Source organism: Camelus bactrianus, chromosome 16, assembly GCF_048773025.1.
Source record: "Camelus bactrianus isolate YW-2024 breed Bactrian camel chromosome 16, ASM4877302v1, whole genome shotgun sequence".
Classification (NCBI taxonomy): Eukaryota; Metazoa; Chordata; class Mammalia; order Artiodactyla; family Camelidae; genus Camelus; species Camelus bactrianus.
The window spans coordinates 41,833,320-41,851,809 of NC_133554.1; the positions used below are offsets into that span (position 1 = coordinate 41,833,320).

General features: G+C 37.3%; 1 protein-coding gene across 2 annotated transcripts in view; it reads left to right on the forward strand.

The window, feature by feature from the left end:
- The first annotated feature begins 1,323 nt into the window (after positions 1-1,323).
- The window catches only part of PAFAH1B1 (platelet activating factor acetylhydrolase 1b regulatory subunit 1), a 67,414-nt gene continuing 50,247 nt past the window's right edge, over positions 1,324-18,490 (forward strand). The window contains exons 1-2 of one of the 2 annotated variants that reach the window (XM_074343246.1): positions 1,324-1,713; positions 17,874-18,031. The gene's annotated coding sequence lies outside the window, so the exon portion shown is untranslated. The remainder of the gene's footprint in view (positions 1,714-17,873; positions 18,032-18,490) is intronic. The other variant, XM_074343245.1, reaches the window with a different exon arrangement.

The window sequence follows — 18,490 nt, forward strand, 5'->3', positions numbered from 1 at the left end:
ACCTTTCTTGATAGGTTACTTGTTTTGGTATCAAGCCACAGGAATAGTTATGTGAGTTACCTATGACTCCCATGTATCCAGTATATGGACTACTACGGCCATATATTGTGCACATGCAGCACTTCCTCTCTAACTCTCACAAAGGCGTTACAAGTCAGTTATTTATTAGCTCTATTTTACAGAGAAACTGAGGCCAGAGAGAGTAATTTAGCAAAGTCACACTCATAAGTGGCTGATCCAGGATTCACACTCAAGTTCTCTCTCATTAGCCCAGTTGCTTCTCAAAGGCATTATATGTATTTACCTACATAAAGGAAAGCAATAAAATCAATAAACACAAGACTAAACCTACGTTTCAGGAAAAGAATTCCCTTGGACAATACAAATTAATGATGAGATAATCACACGAGTTAACTCTTACTAAAAAATATTCCATATTGAATAATTCAGAACCTCAAACCTGGCCTCTTTTAAATCAAATGTCTCTGTGTGGAATACACTGACTACAAATCCCCAAGACTTGTCTGATGTATTTCAAGTCATAAATTAGCAAAGACAGACAGACAGACAGACAGACAGACAGACAGACACACACACACACACACACACACACACACACACACACACCTTGTAGGGATAAAGTTCCAGGTCTTTCTTTGGGCATTAGTTTCAGAGTCGCAGATTGTGTGTGTGTGTGCGCGCGCGCGCGTTATGTGTGACTAAGGAATAGAATAGCTGAATCACACCTAAAAGCGAATCCTCCCAATTAAAAATCTATCATAAAAATGAAGACAATTAGGCATTCCATCAGCCTTTCAACCACACCAGCTATTCTCCCCAAGCCAACCCAACCAACTCCTCTCTCCTTCCCCCGACCCCCGGGAAATAAACTCGAAGGTTGGAAGTGGAAGAGGCGACAGCCTGGCCCAGAATCCATGGTGCCAGCTGGTCCCTGCTGTTGGTCGCGAGAAGCGGGGAGAGCGCCGTTTGGGGGCAAGAGCACGGCGGGGAGGTGAAGAGAGCCGGAGTTCTTGAGAGGCCAGAAAAGTCAGACGAGAGGCTAGGAAAAGGGAATGGGGAGCCTCTTCCCAGGTTACAGAGGCGTGCGGAGAGCGAGAAGCGCCTTGGGGCGCAAACTAGCCCGGCGACCCTTCGGTACCGCCAAACCGCACCAGCCGCACGCCCACTAAGCGGAAGGCACCACGGCTCAGGGCCCGGCCCAGGCTGGCGCATGCGCCGCAGTCCCTCCTCCGCTCCCGGCCCCCTCCCTTCCCTCTTCCCCGCGGGTCTGGGGCGGCGGCGGCGGCGGCGGCGGCGGCGCGGTGACGTCAGGGCGTTGGGGCAGCTCCTGTGACAGACGGAGCTGGAGCGGCGGGGCGGCGGCGGAGTCCGGCAGCCGAGATAGCGAGTGAGCGAGCGAACGAGCAGCGACCCCGGGGTCCAGGGAGCGAGAAGGAGAAGGAGGGGAGCGCTTGGGCGCGAGCGAGAGAAACCGCGAGCTCTGGGCTTGAGCTCGAGCCCCGGAACGGCTGAGGAGCCCGCCCGCTCCCCTCCCCTCCCCCTCCCCGGGACCGGGCCCAGCGCGCCATCCTCCCCCTCCCTCCTTCCCTCCCTCCCTCCTTCCTCCCTTCCCTCTCCCTCTCCCCCTCCCCCGCCGGTGGATGGGAGTGAAGGAAGGAAGAGGCCCTGCGGAGGCGGCGGTGCAGCGCTCCGGTAAGGCGGCGAGGGTCTGCGCCCTGTCCTCTGTCTTCTCCACCGCGCTCGGGCAGCTGCGGGCCGGGCCCGGCGGCCTGACGATGTGGCTGCGCCGGTCCCCTCCCTCCCATTCTCCCCTCCCCCTGCCGCCGCCTCCTCCTTCTTCTTCTCTCCTCGCTCTCAAAATGGCGGCCGCGACGGCCGTTGAGTGAGAGGCGCGAGAGGAGGGGGGACAGGCCGGGGAGGGCGCTGCCCTCGCTCCCCTCCTCCCCGGCCCGGGTTTGAGGGGTGCCAGGGCCGCCGCGACTCCACCCGCGGCCGTCCTCGGGAAGGGATCGCCCTCCTCCCTCGGTGACTAGGCAAGAAAAGTATTCTTCGGTAGGAAGGGCGTGGAGAGTAGGTCGCTGTCTGATCTTGGGGATAGGGTTCGGGCCTCCGCTCTCCGGCTGCGGAAGGCGAGCTTCGCAGTCCCCACCCCACCCGCGGTTGACGCTCAGGGACCGGGCTCAGCCTAGAGCCATCTCGGCACCCATAGGCCTTCAGGCTTTCTGTCCCCCACCTGTCCTTAGGATGGGGTTGACCTGAGAATGATGGCCCAACCCTTCCCTGGCTTCTCTTTGCGGTGGTCCAGCCTCTGCACCCACTAAGGAGGCGCGGCCCGAACCACCGAACCATCCGCAGCGCCCACCCACCAAATCAGGCAGGATTTTCTTTCTGCCACCGGCTCCTTAAACGGGAGTTGCCTTTTGACGTTGTAACACTGAGCTTCGAGGCCCTTAGCCTTTCTCCTTCATCTAATTTAATCTCCCCACTCATTTAGGAAACGCAGTGCTTTCCTTAACCTCCCAGGTGAGAAAATGTCTTTGAGGTGGTGGGCAAATTTTAACTCCACTTCTCTAAACAGAAGAGTGGAGAGGAGGAGAAGGTTTTTCAGTGTCTGAAATGAGAGAGCGAGGTGCCTTGGCTTTATTTGTTATCCTGCTTGTCTTCGGTGACTTAGCAAGAAACTCCTTGGGAGGAGGGCAGGAGATTTTCTTTGGGGGTTGGGGTTTGGATCCAATTTATATCAATCCTTGGTTAAGAGATTGTGCTTTGGAAGGGAAGAACCAGATTTGTGGTCTCCTTCTCAATGGGCGATGTCATGCCAAGGTCCCCTCCTCCCCCTTTGCTTAAGAGGCAACCGGGAGAGAATAAAGATATTAGTGTTATTCCGACCTCTCCTTTAACACACAGTCTTTGAAATTCATAACGTTTTAAAGGCTAAACAAAAAAACTGTGCCATTTTTGGTAATTCTGTTTTTGTTGAAAGGTGAGTTGTTTTGTGTTAATTCCATTTTGAGGCTAGGGCGGAGGAGACAGTGCTTGGGCCTTTCATACCAGAAATGTCATCCCTCCCCTTTTGCCAGGGTAGTATTTGCTTGAATTTTCTTTTTCCTTTTCTTTCTTTCTTTTTTATTTTTTTGGGGGTGGGGTGCAGCAGGGTTTGATTGCTGCAGGATCCAGTCATTTAATCAGGAAAATTTCCTGCTTTGGTATGTTGGTAGTGATACGATGTTGAATATATTAAAAGATTTCACTTAAAAAATTCTGATTTGGGTCTAAGGCATTAACTACCTTTTAATCTCTCATGGGTATCTTTCAGGACATAGTTTTGCAGAATAATTGGCAGTTGCAAATTGCAGTTTTTATTAAGGCAGAAGAGTAATCTGTATTTAGGGTGATTTATTCTTTCTTGTTCTCTTATAAATGATCATTGTTTGTATTGTTCACAAGGGGAGGATCTCCTAAAACAAATATGAAGTGTTATTTTTATAAATCAGAGAATGGAACCCAATTTTTCACAAAATATTTTTGTATATATTGATTTTGATGTAGCTAGCCTATTTCGGTGCCTCTCCTCCACCTCCGTTTTAAAAAATGGGCTAATATTTGTGGATGCTGTGAACAGCCATTGAGCCGAAGAGACTGGGTGGAGTAAGAGCAGAAGCTGTGAAATGCTAGATTGCCCTTTCACAGCGTTTTTCTCTTGCTTATGTTTTGTTAGGTTATTTGATGCTAATTGGTGCTACAACAAAGGCATTTCTCTGTAGTAAATCTTAAAACCTCGTGTTTTTAGTTTCCACCTTTTTTGCAAGGTGGGTATTGAAATGATTGGGATAAAAAGCAATGTCCCTGCCCTAAGCAGATACTTACTGTCATACACATCCTTCTTAATTTTTTTTTAATCGTTTTAGTCAAGTAAGTATAAATTAATGAATGCCAGAAATATTTGGCAAGAAATAGTAGAAATATTGCAAAACTCTAATAAGGACATTACAGATGTTTTCTTTAACTTTAGTTTGCATTAGACAGTAAATATGTGATTTTTAAATAATGAACATCAAAGTGAGTAAGAAAGGATAAGATAATTTGTTAAATGCTTTTTATATAGACCTTTTCTCTTGTGTTGTCCCTTGAAAGAGACCTTTTAGTAGGATACTAATATAAGAGAGGGTATGTCACTCTTATGTCTTGTATCAGCATTCATGTGAATAGATGCCCTCAGAAAAACATCAGATTCATGTGGTAAATGATGAGTCTGATGACTTTTTGTCAATGTATGATGTTTTTACATTTCTGTTATTTTTAATGTGATTAAAAAGTAGAATGGTTCATATGGTGAGGAATGAGGTTAGGAATGATAATCCACTGTGCTAGGTATCTGACATATCCCCATCCCTAGTATTTGTAGCTATAAAAGTACACTAAGAGCCATGATTTTTCCGTAGATTATTAGTTGATTAGGAGTTTAAAATAATTTGACTTAAGCTAAGAGAGCTTTTAGTTCCAAATGTGTATCTGTGTATGTGTCTGATACATATGGTGGAATCTTTTGCTTAATTTGGAGATCAATTTTTAAAATTCTTCATAATCATATATTTATGAAACTTCTAATGAGATTGGGATGGGATGTATTCACTTTTTAGTAGAATTACTTGGTATCTGTTTTTCCAGATGCAGTTACTCCAGTATGTAGAAGATTTAGAGATGTTTCTAGAAGGGAAAAATCAGTATCGTAATTTTTGGTTTTCCAGCTAGACTGTCCATGTTTCATTGTCTGTATTTTTTCAATGTAAATGTTTCTCTCTTATGCAATAAATAATGCTATGTATATGACTTTACCTTATGGCTCATATTTTCAGTGTCCAAGAAAAAAATAGGACCTTAACTTTTTGTTTACATGTGATTCATACTATTCACAATTTGTCGTCTTAATAGATAAGCCATAGAAACTATGGAAATTGTCAGCATTAGGATGGAGATATCTCAAAAAACAAACCCAAAGCAAAATCTTAGGGCAATCAAAGTGAATTTTCCAATTCTTCCCATTGAGTTTTAAAGCAGTGTGTCATTCACTCTTTTGCCAAAGGGACTTGAGGCTCAGTTGGTTTTAAACCATCCCTGCCATGTCTGCTGTGGTCCTTTTTTTTTTTTTTTTTACTTCCCTGTGAGTTTCTGTTGTGAAAATATTTAATTATGACAGGTAATCTGTTTGCATACACTTTGGAAAGAGAGAAATTAAGTTTAAAGTGGGAATTTTTTGCCACTTTACAACTATTTTTTTTAACTTAGGTTGCTCTATTTAAAGTAAAACTAGTGGTATATGACTTCTGAAAAGATGAAGCAACCTTTTCTGCTGAAGATACTTAACTGTAATGTGAACCCTAGTTGCTGAAGGCCAAATGCTTTGAGAAATCTGTATTTCATGAAGAAAGATGCTTAATAGTTAACTGCAGTGAAGGCTTTTTGAATTGTTTTAACTTTGTTGCTGGTTTGATATGACACTTTGGCTAGTCATTTAAGTGGAACCTTAGTTTTAACTTTTGCTGTGTGTATAATTTTTACTCTTGCCATAGCAGTTAAAAATTTTAATTGATATTTGTGAAATGCTTTATAGTCAGTCATTGGATCCAAGTATCATAAGGGCTTATTATTTTGATTTATTGTTTTTGCTTTAAAAGAAGGTGGCTTTTAGTTGAAACTTACCTAGTTAGGATTGATCTGTGATTTGTTAAGGATACTTCTGGAACAGTATCCTTTAAAGTTATTGTCATTTAACATCGTTGCAAACATTTCCCTAGAACTTTGTAAATATATTGAACGTGGCATTTCATTTATTCTGTCAGCTAAGAATGGCATTTTTACGGATATGAGAACTAAAATTCAGAAAATTTCTTTTCCTAAGGTCACAGGTTAGTAGCTAGAATGAGGTCAATATTGTAGTCACTGAACCATTTGGGTTATTTCCTTGCATGATCAAACAATCATTCCTTTCTCTTTTGACAAAATGGACTTTTCTTATGTTTGTTAATTTATTTTTGTAAAATGGTGAAAACTGGTGGCATTTTTTGCCTGCATCATTAAAATTGGCACTTATTAACATGATCTTGTATTGTTAACTATTTTACTTGTATAAGGCATTTGAGTAGGGACTCCCAGAAAATACCTAATACTGTTTTATAGTAGTATTAATAAGTAAATACTTGCTGCATGCATACGGGTAGTATTGATAATTAAATATTAGTAAATTAATATTAAATATTAAATTAATATTTCAATAAATACTTCTTGCATTTGATTGAATACAGGGTTATTTGAAAGGAAATGCTATCCTATAGTTCTTTGTAATGGCTAACTTCCAGTGATCTCTTGGGAATTAAGGTGAAGGAGGGAAAAGTGTTCACACTTCCTTTACAGAGATTTTATGTTGTCGCAGGCACAGGGTCATACTTCTGACATAGTTGTACCAGGACTACAAAACTCTCACCTGTAAGAAGTGAATTAACCTGACTGGACAAATTACATTTGCATTTTGTAATTATCTGCTCTTTGCATTTTGATTATCTGCTCCTTGAGCTCTTATGTGTTGACAAGAATCATTGACAGCTGAGGCTGTTAAGAAATTTTCTAATGAAAAAAAATATGAAAACAAACATGTATGTATATGTAAGACTGAAACCTTATGCTGTACACCAGAAATCGACACATTGTAAACTATTTCAATTAAAAAATTTACAAGTAAATTTAAGAAAGGAACTTTTTGAGAGACTATCTTTTGATAACTGAAATTAAGAATCTGGGAAATTAAGGATTTTAATTTTTGAAAGCTTACATTATTAAAATTTTGCATGTTGATTAATCCACATTTAATCTATGGCAAAGATGAAAGGATATGTTCTTTGATAATTGCCTTTTATATGCATAAGGCATATATTTTGTCTATTTTTCCCTTCCATATTTCTTTATTTTATCAAAAATATTCTGACTGCAAAAGAAGGGAAAGTAAAGAGTCATTTGTATTGATTATTTGGTTTTTTCGTTAACTTAATTTTTACCCCTATTATCTTTATTGAAATATAACTGGCATATAACATTGTATTAGTTTTAAGTGTACAACATAATGATTTGATATATGTATGTATTGCAAAATGATTACCACAATAAGTTTAGTTAACAATCATCACCACTCTTAGGTACAATTGTCAAACTTTTAAGGTCTCTTCCTTAGCAGATTTCAGGTATTACAATACAGTATTGCTAACTATAGTCACTTTGCTGTACATTACAGCCACAAGACTTATTTATCTTGTAACTGGAAGTTTGTACCTTTGACCATGTTCGCTCATATCCCCATCCTCCCACCTCTACTCCCACTCCCTACTTCTGGCAACTGCCAATCTGTTCTCTGTATCTATGAGTTGAGTTGTTTTTTTTTTTTTTGTTTATATTCCACATGTAAGTTTGAGATCAAACAGTATTTGTCTCTCTATCTGACTATTTCACTTAGCAGAATGCCCTCAGTGTCCATTTGTGTTGTCATAAATGGCAATATTTCATTCTTTTTTATAGCTAAATAATATTTCATTATAATATATATAGCACATCTTCTTTATCAGTTCATTTATCAATGGACTTAGGTGGTTTCCAGGTTCTTAGCTGTTATAAGTAATGCTGTAGTGAACATGGAGATTCAGATGTCTTTTCAAGTTAGTATTTTCATTTCCTTTAGATATATACCCAGAAGTGGAGTTGCTGAATCATTTGGTGGTTCTATTTTTAATTTTGGGGGGAACCTCCATATTGTTTTCCAAAATCACTGCATTCTGATCAGTGCACAGGGGTTCATTTTCTCCACGTACTTGCCAACACTTGTTTTTTCTCGTCATTTTGATAATAGCTGTCTTAACAGGTATGAGGTCATTGTGGTTTTGATTCACATTTCCCTGATGATTAAGGATGTTAAGCACCTTTTCCTGTATCTTTTGGGTGTTTGTATGTCTTCTTCCCTGTTATCTTTTTTTTTTTCTAATGGTGTTTCTATTTCATTTTTTTTATTAGGGTAACTTACATTTTAAGGGTAGGAGAAAGCTATACATTTAGCATTATCAGAGAAAATTAATGAAGCTGTTGGCTAAAACCATATATGAATATTTTAGATTCTAATCCTGACTTCACAATTTATCAGTTATGAGCCTTGAGCAGTAGCCTCAGTTTCCTTATTTATAAATGGATGATGTTGAAAGTGCTTAACTGATAGGGTGGTTGCTCTTACTGAATGATACAAGGCCTGTAGATCCTTCGTAGATGTTTTTTATTGTTAGAGACTTTTTTAAGGAAGAGAATTAACATACAGTTTAATCATTATAAATAAGCAGTCATTAATATGTTAATATAGTTCTCAGAGTTTTAAGTATATTTCTTAAGAATTAGTTCTGGGGATTCTTTCCCATTTGATATCTATTATGTGTATCTGAAACCAGTGATGGCTTCAATGTCTCTTAGTAGGCAAGAAGTGCTATATAAATCAATGCCAAATGGAAAAATTCAGTTTTTTAATATAAAATTATGTTGCTAATAAATATTTAAACTGTGAAGTACATTTATGTCTTTATTTTAACAAACAAAAATTTTGTTTGTAATTTTAAATATTAATTTAAATCCACATTTTTCCCATTTTTCTTTTTAAATAAACTTTATTTTGGAAAAATTTTGGATTTGTAGACAAGTTGTAAAGATAGTGCAGAGAGTTCTTGTATATATCCTGCACCCAATTTTCCCTATTGTTACCATCTTACATTTCTGTGGTACATTTGTCTATCTTGGTATTTACTATTAGCTAAACTCCAGGCTTTATTTGGATTTCACTGGGTTTTCTATTCCATTCCATTTCCTCTTTCTGTTCCAGATTTAAGCCAGGATACCACATTGCGTTTGGTTTTCATGTCTCCTCAGTCTCCTTGGTGTGTGACAGTTTCTCAGTCTTTCCTTGTTTTTTCATGATCTTGACAATCTTTGAGTAGCCCAAAGTCAGGTATCCTGTAAAATGTCCCCCAAACTGGTTTTTAATTTTTTTCCATAATTAGATGATTTATGGGTTTTGGGGGCAAAAATTACCACAGAGGTGAAGTGCACTTCTCATCACATCATGTCAGAGGCTTCATGATTCCTACAAAACATCAATGGTCATGCTAACTTTCATCACTTGGTTAATGTAGTGTTTGCCAATTTTCTTGGAAAATTATTATACTTCCTTTCTCTTACTTTTATCCTTTGGAAGTGAGTCAAGTTCCACGTCCTGGAGGAGGGGATGTGGTCTGTTTATATATGTTATTTGGAATTCTTTTGTAAGGCAGATTTGCCTCCTCTCCTCCACTTATTAAAACAAATTTACATCTTTATTTTAACTATCAGGAAAATTTTGTTTAGAATTTTTAATATTATTATTTAAATAACCCCCGATTTCCCTCATTAAAAAGAATAAAATATTTAAACAATAGTTTGGAGAATAAAGATCACAGAAACTCTTTGAAGAAGCTACATTTGAGTGAATTATATATTCCTCTAGAAATTACTCTGAGAATAAAATTCAGTGTTGGGATTTAGAGAAGAGGTGTGCATTTTGGGGCTCCTTTAGTGAGAGACTGCTGTTATCTGAGAAGCAAAGCAAATAGAGTATCTTATTCATTGGTTCTATGCTAGTATTTGAATCCTTGTTCTTTTTCCTCAAAAAAATTTTAAGTCCTGCAGCAGGAAACAAAATATTTTTGAGTGATTGGACTCTTATTTTAAAACCAAAACTGGTGGATCTATGTCCTGAAAGATACTTATTTTACATTAAGGAGAATTTATAATTTAAGATCAAGATAATTCTTGAGAATTGCATTTATTACAGTTCTTGCAGTTTTATATCTTGCCTTTCTGTTGTATCACTTGTACAGAGAATCTTGTAGGGCTTCTGCTTTTAAAAAAATTATTCAACAATATTACATATTTTTGTTTCTCTTCAAAATTTTCACTAATTTTTCTGTCCAGCAAACATTTATTTAGATATATTGCATTCCAAGCATTGGGGATACAAGCATGATTGTCAGCCCTTGCCCTCAAAGATCTTAAAATTTATAAACATATTTAACATTGCAAAGGTAGTGCAATAATCAAAATACGTACTTGGTGAGATGAGGGCCCAAAGTTTTCAGGGAGGTCTTCACAAAGATGTTAAACATTTTTGAAGAAATCTTATTACTTTGTTTGGGGAATAGTTTGTACCAAAATCTCATAAGTACACCTTGGTTGGTGAGGAAGTTCCATGTAGTTTAGTATGGCTGGAGTGATAGGTGAGTATAGAGTGAGTACATTGTCATGATCTGGCCTGTAAAGCAGGGTTGCACATGGGCCATCTTCATCAGATGTAGATTTTTACCTGTTAAAAATACAAATTTCCAGGCTCTATCTTATAGACTTATGCAATAAAAATTCCCTGGTTGGGGGGCACCTGGGATAGCTGCATTATCAATAAGCTCCCTAGATGATTGTTTTTGAGAACTACTGTTTTTGCCCTTGAGGTGCCAGAGGATGATTTTAAGTTATGATAAGTGACATCACTAGATTTCTTTTTTAAAAAGGCAGCTGTCAGCATTGTGGAAGATGTAGCTGTGGAGTGGGTGAAAGGAGATAGCCCTGTGGAAACTATTTAAGTGGCAATGCAGGTTGAAAGAATGGATTTGAGAGAGACTGAATATGTATAATTGATAACCAGTTTGATACAGGAAGTGAGAGAAATGAGGAAAGTGAGGAATTGAGGTATTTTTTGTTTTAGTTTGGGCTGTTGAGCAAAGTGTAAATGAACACTGCTAAAACACTTAAAGCAATGACTAGCATATAGTAAGTGCTAGTTAAATATTTGTTAAATAAAAAATAGGGAACCAGTGAAGGGTTATTTTTAAGTAAAGAAGGGATTGGGTTAGATTATATTTTAAATAGATGATTCTGGGGCTGAGTAGAAGATAGGTATTACTAGGCCAAGACTATATTTACGAGGACATTTTGAAATTAGTCCAGGTGAGAGATGATGGTGTGAACTGTGTTATTAGTGGTAAGGGTAGACAGAGAATTGAGGCAGTAAACTTGGCAGATCCACGTAATTGATTGCATATAGAAGAAAGAAGAGTCAGGGTTGACTCCCACATAAGATATTCTTGCTGGGGAGTAGGTATAGTGCATGCTTAGCTTGCACGAGGTCCTGGGTTCAGTCCCCACTACATCCATTAAAACAAACAAAAAGATGTTATTTCTAACATTTTTAAAGCAATATCCTTTTTTTAAAAATTGAAATATAGTCAGTTACAATGTGTCAGTTTCTGGTGTACAGCACAATACTTCAGTCATATAGGAACATGTATTCTTTTTCACCATAAGTTACTGTAAGATACTGAATAAAGTTCCCTGTGTTATACAATATAAACTTGTTGTTTATCTATTATATATATATATTAGTTAGTTTCTACAAATCTTGAACTCCATTTTATTCCTTCCCACCCTCTCCCCTCCAACCATAAGTTTGTTTTATCTGTGAGTCTGTTTCTGTTTTGTAAATAAGTTCATTTGTCTTTTTTTTTTTTTTTTTTAGATTCCACATATGAGTGATATCATATGGTATTTTTCTATCTCTTTCTGGCTTACTTCATTCAGAATGATGATCTCTAGGTATATCTATGTTCCTGCAAATAGCACTATGTTACTCTTTTTTTATGACTGAGTAGTATTCCATTGAATAAATATACCACAGCTTCTTTATCTAGTCATTTGTCAATGGACATTTAGGTGGCTTCCATGTCTTGGCTATTGTAAATAGTGCTGCTATGAACATTGGGGCGCATGTATCTTTTCAAATTAGAGTTCCTCCGGATATATGCCCAGGAGTAGGATTGCTGGATCATATGATAAGTCTATTTTTAGTTTTTTGAGGAATCTCCATACTGTTTTCCATAATGGCTGCACCACACTACATTCCCACCAGCAGTGTAGGAGGATTCCCTTTTCTCCACAGTTACTCCAGCATTTATCATTTGTGGACTTTTGAATGATGGCCATTCTGACTGGTGTGAGGTAATAGCTCATTGTAGTTTTGATTTGCATTCCTCTGATAACTAGCATTATTGAACATTTTTTCATGTGCCTGTTGGCCATTTGTACATCTTCATTGGAGAATTGCTTGTTTAAGTCGTATGCCCATTTTTGGATTGGGCTGGGGTTTTTTTGTTATTAAGTTGTATGAGCTGTTTACATATTCTGGAAATTAAACCTTTGTCAGTCTCACCATTTGCGAATATTTTCTCCCGTTCCATAGGTTGTCATTTTGTTTTACTTATGGTTTCCTTTGCTTTGCAGAAGCTTGTAAGTTTAATCAGGTCCCATTTGTTAATTTTTGCTTTTATTTCTATTGCCTGGATAGACTGCCCTAGGAGAACATTGCTAAGATTTATGTCAGAGAATGTTTTGCCTATGTTTTCTCCTAGGAGGTTTATAGTGTCTTGTCTTATATTTAAATGTTTAAGCCACTTTAAGTTTATTTTTGTGTATGGTATTAGAACCTGTGTATGGTTCTAACTTCTTTGATTTACATGCTGCTGTCCAGTTTTCCTGATACCACTTGCTGAAAGGACTGTCTTTTCTCCATTGTATATTCTTGCCTCCTTTGTCAAAGTTTAATTGACCGTAGGTCTGTGGGTTTATTTCTGGGCTTTCTATTCTGTTCCATTGATCGATGTATCTGTTTTTATGCCAATACCACACTGATTACTGTAGCGCTAATGCAATATCCTTTTAAAGTACTTTGGATCTTAGCTGTCCTCTATGCTAGTGATATTTGAGGCTTTGGAGGTATATTATATTACTTCCATAAAAAATGAGAACTAATGGCCTGAGATAGTTTTTAATTTCTCTAAATATGTAGGCTTATATATTTTTCTTAGTAGGTGGAGAGAAATTTCTCTCTAAACATAATACACTATTGTGTGGAAAACTCATTTAGCCCAAGTCCAAAGAGCTAGAAAGCTTAAATAATGATTTTATTATGTTGTTTTTATGTTATATCTTTATGTTAAGGCTTGAGATTTTATGTATATATATTTCCCTATTTCTAGATTAGTCAAATTTTAAGAATATTTTTTCTCCCATTCAGTGTTATTAAAGGGTGAGGGGAAACTTGCTTGAAATTAGAAGTTTCTTTAATTTGAATTTCCTCTAGATTCGTAATGAAATAATTAAATGGGTAGAAAATTCAGTGTCCTTGTAGTATTTTAAGTCTGGATCCTGGGGGGGAGGGTATAGCTCAAGTGGTAGAGTGCATGCTTAGCATTCATGAGGTCCTGGGTTCAATCCCCAGTACCTCCTCTAAAAATGAATAAATAAGCAAACTTGATTTCCACCCCCCCCCCCAAAAAATCTGGATCTTGGATTGTGTGGTGTACATTGTGTATGATATCCGTCACTTAGGCTGTTCCAGGGCTCATTAAATCTCCCCTCTAAAGACAGCTGAGAAAGATGATACTTAAAGTAAATATTGAATGAATAATTGGAGTGGACATGGGGGAAGGTCATTTTAGGTATAGAGAACAGCACCATACACAGGTACAAAAGCATGAAAAACTTATGTGTATGCTGGAAAGTAGTTTGGCAGAGGTGATTGTAGGGCACATGTGAATATGAGACTGGAAAAATATGTATGAGCCAGATTGTTAGAATTTATAAATTCTGTGTAGTTTGCAGGCAATTTGGATGACACAATTTCAAGCAAAAGTGAGCATTATGATCAGATGTATAAGTAGGTTGTTCATGTAGGTGTCAGTGAGGAATATGGATTGGAGTTGGAAGGTCACTTAGGCTTTTTTAGGAAAGAATTAGTGCTTGAAATAAGATAGTGACAAGAAAAGTTGCTGACTGGAGAAAGCTTTAGGAGGTAGAATTGTGAATGAGTAGTGTGTGATGGGCAGAGGGAAGTATCAGAAGACATCTCAGATTTGTGGAATTGAGAAACTGGGTGTCATTAGCCATTTGTAGTAGAGTAAGAGGAGGAATTATGTGGGATATTACATAGAGCAGCCAGATTAATTTTCCTGAACCACAGTTCTCAAGTCACTTTCTTGCCAAAAACCCAGTGCCGGCTTTTTACTGTATTTATTCAGCCTGGTATATGAAAATGCAAAGGGCACATTGCTAGAAACATGGTATTTAATAGATGTTAGTTTAATCCTAAATTGGCACACAAGGACTTTTCTTTTGTGTCCTGGCTCACCTTTTTATCCTTTTTCTTATTGCCTGCCATGTATCTGGTGATTCAGCCTTATGAAGATACTTTCTTCCTTATGGTGTTTTCACTCTTTACCACTCCCTCCCTTCTCTTTTCCTCTGTGTACCCTCTGACCTATATATATCCTTCAAATCTATATACCAGGTTTTCCATTTCTGGCAACCTTCCATAATTTTTTTCACGTAAAAGAAATTTTCTTTTTCTCTGAGTTCATAATCTTAAAGTATCTAATACTTTTTTTTCTTGTTATAGCTTATGTAAAATTTTCTGATGTATCAAATGAGTTAATGCATTTAAGGAACCTAGAACAGTACCTTGCACTTAGTAAGTATTCAGTAAATGTTGGTTGTTACTATGGTGATGATTAAGATGAGTTGATGTAATGGTATTAGGGCAATCTCCCTTTACTTTCTGCTTTTTTGTGATGGTAAAACCAATTTGTTCTCTGTCCTTGGACACCAGGAAGACAGTACCTCTTTTACGTTGCTAATGTACGTATAAGTGCAAAAGGTACTGTGCCATATGATCATCTTCAAAGTGAAATTATTTTCTTTGTACATCTTCACTATTTTAGAACTCTATTGAGGGAAATAAAATGGTAGACAAGCCCTTGACACTCACTGATTATCTCATTAAGTTTCACACAGTTGTTTGAGGAAGTGATAGAATTAGCTCCATTTATACATGGGCAAATAGGCTTAGGTAGTTTGAAAATTTGCCCAAGGTCACTTTGTAAGTGGCCCAGTTGATATTTGAATCTCCACTATTTGACCCCAAAATTCTATGCAGTAGGACCTTAAAAGTGTAGAATTTATTCCTTCTGTCCCTTCGTATCATATTCAGCTTGCTGTCAGAAGGCCTGTCATGGGACCTATACTCAGAAAAGTGCTTTTTGTTTTTTCTTCTTTTAAATTTTATTTTACATATTTACAGTTAATTTTTAATTTTTATTATGGAATATGTCAAACATGCAGGATAAGTATCTGCAGTAATACAAGAACATATCCACCTAACTGCTGTCTTAACTGACAGACTTTAACTTTTGTCATACTTGCTTTGGAGGTTGGGTTTGGTTTTTTTTGTTTTTTGTTTTTTGTTTTTTGGTTTTTGTTTTTTGTTTTTTGTTTTTAAGAAATCAGGTGTTATTGGAGATACAGTTGATATCCTCTTTTCAGTCCTATTTCCTCTCCCTCCCTCCTCTTAGTGGTAAAGTTCCTCCTCAAGTTTGTATATATTCTTTTGTTCTGTTTTTGTACTTTTAGTATACATATATGTATCCATAAACAATGTATATCAATGCTTAGAATTTACATGAATGTTACACTGTATATTATTCTACAACTTGTTTTTTACCTAATAAAATGTTTTCTAGATGTATTGATATAGGTCTCATTTATTGTGTTATGTAATTTCTTAGATATGATTTACTGTAGTTTCTTTATATCTGCACTACAGAAATAGATCTTTAGATTGTTTCCAAATTTTTACTATTAGAGACAATGCTGCAGTTACATGAGGAAGTTGTCTGCAGATAAGATGATAAAATTTGATTTTTGTTATTGCATTGCAGAATTTATCTTAAGGTTAATTAAATACTTGTTCTTTAGTAATTTTATGCTTTGAATTGAATAAACAGAATGACTAATACTGTGACATTGATTTTAGACCATAAATTCCTAAATTTTGTTCCATTTGCTTCAGTCTCTTCAACTGTTCCAAAAATCTGTGTTTAATTCAGCATTGAGCCAGGAGTTAGTTTACACACTGGTGGCCTGTCAGCCGAACTAAGTGCAATGTGTTTCTCCAGGCTTTGTATAGTTAAATTCTTTTTTTGAGTCAATATTTTAGAATTAGGTATTTTGCATAAAGTCTTTATTTTTGGATTATCCTGAAAAATTAGAAACTCTGACAACAATGGGGCCCACCTTTCCCATGACAATCGCTGGCCTAAGTCACAGCTGCACTCCTTTAGATGGGCATAAGCTCTCCAGTGAAACAAGTTCCTACCACTTCCTTACTGTTTATTATTGCCCTTGCTTTGTTGGGTTTTTTTGTTTTTGTTTTTGTTGTGTGGTGGGAGGTAATTAGGTTTATTTATTATTGTTATTTATTTAATGGAGGTACTGAGGATCGAACCCATGACCTCATGCATGCTAATCATGCACTCTGCTACTGAGCTGGACCCTCCTCCTGCCCTTGCACTGTTGTTGATAGTGAAGAAATACTTGCCTATTGATGTTTCTATAAAAAATGGAGGAAAAGTATAGCTAGACAACTGCAATATTCAAAAAAAAGTAGAACAGCATATTTCTCTGGAAGTGAAGAATTTTGTACTGTGATCAGTATGTGAACAAAATGAGTCTTGAATGGAAAGATCACAACCTTACCTGCTTCACTCATTTATGTTAACTGCATTGTTCTCTGTAGACATGAGGTGATCTCAGAATTTTGTGCAGGTAGCTGTGAAGGCTGCCACACAGTGCAGTTGAAGATCAAAAAGATATGAAGATGGTTTATAAATCATGAACTTCTATGGGAATGCCGGATATTTACCTGTTCTTTTAGCTGTTCTGGAACAGTTTTAAGCAGAGGGTTTGAAACTGGCTTAATCTTCTCAACCATTATATCTTTCAACACTGTATTTATTAAGTACCTTATTCAGGGGCTACAAATGGATGGTCCAGAATTCAGATCGAAAATGTGTTTTGTCTACTCAGTGTTTTTATTTTTATTTATTTATTTATTTTTATTTTTTGGTGGGGAGAGGAAATTAGGTTTACTTATTATTTATACATTCTTAGATGAAGTACTGGTGGTTGAACCCAGGACCTCGTGCATTCTAAGCATGTGCTCTACCACTTGAGCTATATCCCCCCTCCCCCGAATGTTTTTTGTTTTTAATTGGACTTACTTTAAAACCCCATTCTACCACTGTTGTCTTATTTCTAACTGATTCTCACTTTTATGTTCCTAGTTGGTCTCTATGTTTGATTTATAACCTATTTAAGGCAATTTATAAAGATACATAAACTACAAAATACCGCAAATTGAACGTGAAAAAGAAGAAACAAAAACAAAGGGTAAGGATAAAATGGAATCAGAATCTAGGCCAAAAAGGTCTATCAAAATGGTCTTGCTATAGAGTCAGATTTGACTGCACTGTCTATGAGGTGGCAAGAGGAAAAAACCTGTTAGGTTATTTTTCACAATGTCCTTAAGATAAAAATAAACCAGTTAAGTCAGAAAGATAACTAACACTTAGCACTATCAGAATGTAATTTCTCATAGGGGTCCTCATAAAGAGGATTATGTGTAGTTATCATTTCTCTCATCAACATCTACGATAGGTGGATGTCTAGTATTTAACACTCAACATGGGAAGACCAGCCACGTCACGTGAGAGTCAGCCTGAATGAGTGGGTAGATTGTCCTTTGGTGTCTGACCAGTGGACATAGTTTCCCTCAATCCAGTTTTTAAAAAAGTTTTTTTTTTTTTATTCTTGTTGGGGGTGGTAATTAGGTTTATTTATTTATTTATTTTTTAATGCAGGTACTGAGCATTGAACCCAGGACCTTGTGCATGCTAAGCACACACTCTACCACTGAGCTATACCCTCCCTGCCAGTTTTTGATATGTATTGAGATCAAGCTCCTTGGCAAGTACCTGAAGTGTGGGTGTTCCTTACATCAAATACAGACTACAATCAAGTATGATGGATTTAAATATTTTTGTGAAAACCTAGTTTTACCCAAATAAAATTTGTAAGAGTACTTGTAGGTTAAGTTTCTTCTTAGAAAATAATTTTGGATCTGCTGCATCCCTGTCTTCTTGTTTGAAGGTAGACAGAGCAGTATTTTTTCAGAGTATTCAGAACTGGTAAAGTCATTAAGAAACAGTTTTAAAGAAAAAGGGGGCCAGTATACAATCCTGTTTTTATGTTGCTGGAAATTGCTTCATCAGACCATTCCCATGAAAATGGACTCCCAGCAGTGTTCAGCATAGATTAAATGTAAGGAGGTGTTGTTTTTATTTATGTCTGTAATAGATATGGTCTCTCCCCTCAAGAAACATACTAATACTTGACTGTGCCCCTTCTTTCTTCACATGTGCTAGACTCCTCAAGTAAGATTTTTTCTTCTTCAGCCCTACTGGAACTACAGTTCAGT